This window comes from Protobothrops mucrosquamatus, unplaced genomic scaffold (genome assembly GCF_001527695.2).
Source record: "Protobothrops mucrosquamatus isolate PMUCROS unplaced genomic scaffold, P.Mucros_1.0 scaffold6321, whole genome shotgun sequence".
Taxonomy (NCBI): domain Eukaryota; kingdom Metazoa; phylum Chordata; class Lepidosauria; order Squamata; family Viperidae; genus Protobothrops; species Protobothrops mucrosquamatus.
In genome coordinates, this window is record NW_015392149.1 from 8302 (window position 1) to 13585 (window position 5284).

Sequence of the window (5284 nt, forward strand, 5' to 3'; positions counted from 1 at the left end):
AATGATAGAATGACAGAGTTGAAAGGGACCGTGGAGGTCTTCTCGTTCAACCCCTTGCTCAAGCAGGAGACACTTACACAATGATAGAATGACAGTTAAAAGGGACCGTGGAGGTCTTCTCGTTCAACCCCTTGCTCAAGCAGGAGACCCTTACACAACGATAGAATGACAGAGTTGAAAGGGACCGTGGAGGTCTTCTCGTTCAACCCCTTGCTCAAGCAGGAGACCCTTACACAATGATAGAATGACAGAGTTAAAAGGGACCGTGGAGGTCTTCTCGTTCAACCCCTTGCTCAAGCAGGAGACTCTTACACAATGATAGAATGACAGAGTTGAAAGGGACCATGGAGGTCTTCTCGTTCAACCCCTTGCTCAAGCAGGAGACTCTTACACAATGATAGAATGACCAAGTTAAAAGGGACCGTGGAGGTCTTCTCGTTCAACCCCTTGCTCAAGCAGGAGACCCTTACACAATGATAGATGATAGAGTTAAAAGGGACCATGGAGATCTTCTCGTCCAACACCCTGCTCAAGCAGGAGACCCTTACACAATAAGAATGACAGAGTTGGAATGGACCATGGAGGTCTTCTAGTCCAGCCCCCTGCTCAAGCAGGAGACCCTTACAGAATGATAGAATGACAGAAAGGGACCATGGAGGTCTTCTCGTCCAACCCGGTGCTCAAGCAGGAGACCCTTACACAATGATAGAATGACAGAGTTGGAAGGGACGTTGGAAGTCTTCTAGTCCAGCCCCCTGCTCAGGCAGGAGACCGTTACAGAATGATAGATTGACAGAGTTAGAAGGGACCTTGGAGGTCTTCCAATCCAGCACCCTGCTTAAATGGCTTCTACACCATTTCAGACAGGTGGCTGTCTCCAGTGTTGGAGCACCCACAACTTCTGGTGGCAAGCAGTTCCACAGGTTAATCATCCTCACTGTCAGGAATTTTCTCCTTAATTCCAGGTTGCTTCTCTGCTTGATGAGTTTCCATCCGCTGCTTCTTGTCCTGCCCTCGGGAGCAGCCTTCCTACATGCCTTGGGTAAACCCCCAAATTCAAAACAAGACTGTCTCTCTTTCCTTTCCCTTTCTGAATTTTTCATCCCCATCTTAAGGAATGGAGAGAGTGCAACTTCCCCAATTTTATTTATGACTTTTCTTTTCTTTTCTTTTGATAAATTTCTAGGGCACCCAACTCACCTACACAGCTCTGGGCTATCTGCAACAGCACAATAAAGCAATCCAAACAGCCGAATAAAAGTATAGATTTAAAAAAACAGATTTGAAACTGATATTTCTTGCTGCATTTCTCCCGAACCCACCCCTGGTCTCCAACTTACAAGGTTGTGGTGATGTCGAGTGGAACCTTGCGTGATTCTCTTACTTTCTGCAGGATTGTGGTCATCTTGCCACGAAGTGGGTTCCTAAGAAGTGTTTCGGTGGCCCCTCCCCAGCTGAGCAGCTGCCAATGGTGGAGAGGGCAGCCCAAGCGAGGCCATTGGGGCAGGAAGGGCACTGTCCAAGAAGAAAAGTGATGGGGGGGGGAACACAAGGAGGAGGGAGCAAGCCAGCAATTCTGGTGTCAACCCCCAGCTCTGGTGGGAAATGCCTGGAGGGAGGGGCCACCTGTCAAACCAAGCAGGAAGAAAAAAAATGAAGAATGGAAAGGAAGGGAATATGGAATATAGAACAGAACAGAACAGAACAGAACAGAATAGAATAGAATAGAACATAGGAATAGAATAGAATAGGATAGGATAGGATAGGATAGGATAGGATAGGATAGGATAGGAAATGGAATGGAATGGAATGGAGTGGAGTGGAGTGGGATATGGAATATGGAATATGCAATGTGCAATATGCAATATGCAATATGCAATATGCAATATTGAATATAAGGAATATGGAAGAGAGCGGAGTGGAGTGTGATGGGATGGGATGGGATGGGATGGAATGGAATCAAATGGAATAGAATGGAGTGGAGTGGAGTCCAGTGGAGTGGGATGGGATGGGATGGGACGGGACGGGACGGGACGGAACGGGACGGAACAGAATAGAAAATATAAATAAAATGATAGGATAGGATAGGATAGGATATGGAATGGATTATGAAATAGAGTAGAGTAGAGTAGAGTAGAGTAGAGTAGATCAGAGCATTATGGAATGGAATCAACAGGAATTGGGAATAGAATGGAATGTAGAATAGAACAGTAGAGTAGGATAGGATAGAATAGAAACTGGAAGGGACTTTGGAGGTCTTCTAGTCCAGCCCACTGCTCAAGCAGGAGACCCTGTACTTTGAACAAATGACAAGATTTGCAAGTGGGGACAGTGTGTATTTGTGGGGTAACGTCACGGGGCTGACATACACATTTGTTCTCCCCAAATGGACCGACGTAAATATTCACTGTTTATTTTTCTGTCTTATTTTGCATCCTTTTGGGCACCTCCTTCTGCTAATATCAGCCACAGCTGGACAGCTCTTTAATCAATAGGTGTATCTTTCAACTTCTAGAGTGCATCAATAATCACATCTCTGGCATTTTTATCTATTTATTAATTAGTTACAAAATACCAGGACACGGGAATAATTGCCGGAGTTTCCTTAGACCTTCCCAGGAATAAAACAGGGACCCTAAAGTGACGGATACAACCAACTGTAATGCTGGGAGCAACCGTTAAGGATTTCACCACCCATCCTGGTGTCCAACTTACAAGGAATTGGTGACATCAGGTTGTGCAACTCCCTTGTGCTCTGCAGGATTGTGGTCACCTTGCCACAAAGAGGCTTCCTAAGAAGTGTTTCGTTGGCCCCTCCCTGGCCGAGTGGCTGCCAATGGGGCAGGAAGGGCACCGTCCAAGAAGGAAAGTGATGGGGGAGCACTAGGAGGATAGGGGGAGCAAGCACCTCGGGTGTCCCCGCTCCAGCTCTGGTGGGAAACCCCTGGGCTGGGGGAGGAGGGGGCCACTGGTCAAACCAAGTGGGAAGAAAAATGTAGAATAGAATAGAATAGAATAGAATAGAATAGAATAGAATAGAATAGAATAGAATAGAATAGAATAGAATAGAAAAGGGATAGGATAGGATAGGATAGGATAGGATAGGATAGGATAGGATAGGATAGGATATGGCATGGAATGGAATGGAATGGAATGGAATAGAGTGAAGTTGAGTGCAGTGGAGTGGAATGGAATGGGATGGGACGGGATGGGACAGAATATAAAATATAAATAATAGGATAGGATAGGATAGGATAGGATAGGATAGAATAGGATAGGATAGGATAGGATAGGATAGGATAGGATAGGATAGGAAATGGAATGGCATGGAATGGAATGGAATGGAATAGAGTGGAGTGGGATGGGATGGGATAGAATGGAATGGAATCAAATGGAATTGAATGGAATCGAATGGAGTGGAGTGCAGTGGAGTCCAGTGGAACGGAGTGGGATGGGATGGGATGGGACGGGATAGGACAGAATAGAAAATATAAATAATAAAATAGGATAGGATAGGATAGGATAGGATAGGATAGGATAGGATGGAATGGAATGGAATGGAATGGAAGAGAAGAGAAGAGAAGGGGATGGGATGGGATGGGATGGGATAGGACAGGACAGGATAGGACAGGACAGGACAGGACAGGACAAGACAGAATAGAATAGAATAGAATAGAATAGAATAGAATAGAACGGAATGGAGTGGATTGGAGTGGAGTGGAGTGGAGTGCAGTGGAATGGGATGGGATGGGATGGGACAGGACAGAATAGAAAGTATAAATAAAATAATAGGATAGGATAGGATAGGATAGGATAGGATAGGATAGGATAGGATAGGATAGGACAGGACAGGACAGGACAGGACAGGACAGGACGGAACGGAATGGAATGGAATGGAAGAGAAGGGGATGGGATGGGATGGGATAGAATAGGACAGGATAGGATAGGACAGGACAGGACAGGACAGGACAAGACAGAATAGAATAGAATAGAATAGAATAGAATAGAATAGAATAGAATAGAATAGAATAGAATAGAATAGAATAGAATAGAATAGAGTGGAGTGGAGTGGAGTGGAATGGGATGTGATGGTATGGGATGGGACGGGACGGGACAGAATAGAAAATATAAATAAAATAATAGGATAGGATAGGATAGGAGAGGATAGGATAGGATAGGATATGGAATGGCATGGAATGGCATGGAATGGAATGGAATAGAGTGGAATATGGAATATGCAATATTGAATATAAGGAATATGGAATGGATTATGGAATAGAGTAGAGTAGAGTAGAGCGTTATGGAATGGAATCAACAGGAATCGGGAATAGAACGGAATGTAGAATAGAACAGAACAGAATAGAATAGAAACTGGAAGGGACCTTGGAGGTCTTGTAGTCCAGCCTGCTGCTCAAGCAGGAGACCCTATACCATGAACGAATGACAAGATTTGCAAGTGGGGAGAGTGTGTACTTGTGGGTTAACCTCACGGGGCTGACATACAGATTTGTTCTCCCCAAATGGACCGACGTGAATATTCACTGTTTCTTTTTCTGTCTTATTTTGCATCCTTTTGGGCACCCCCTTGTGCTAATATTGGCCACTGCTTGGGAGCTCCTTAAACACACCAGGTGTATCTTTCAACTTCTAGAGTGTATCAATAATCACATCTCTGGCATTTTTATCTGTTTATTAATTAATTACAAAATACCAGGACACGGGAATAATTGCCGGAGTTTCCTTAGACCTTCCCAGGAATAAAACAGGGACCCTAAAGTGAAAGATACAACCAGCTGTAATGCTGGGAGCGACCGTTAAGGATTTCACCACCCATCCTGGTGTCCAAATTACAAGGAACTGGTGGCATCAGGTGGCGCAACTCCCTTGTGCATTGATGGATTGTGGTCACCTTGCCACAAAGAGGCTTCCTAAGAAGTGTTTCGTTGGCCCCTCCCTGGCCGGGTGGCTGCCAATGGGGCAGGAAGGGCACCGTCCAAGAAGGAAAGTGATGGGGGAGCCCTTGGAGGATGGGGGGAGCAAGCACCTTGGGTGTCCCCGCTCCAGCTCTGATGGGAAACCCCTGGGCTGGGTGAGGAGGATAGAATAGATATTGGATATAGAATAGAATAGATATTGGATATGGAATAGAATAGAATAGAATAGAATAGAATAGAATAGAATAGAATAGAATAGAATAGAATAGAATAGAATAGAATGGAATGGAATGGGATGGGATGGGATGGGATGGGATGGGATGGGATGGGATGGGATGGGATGGGAGGGG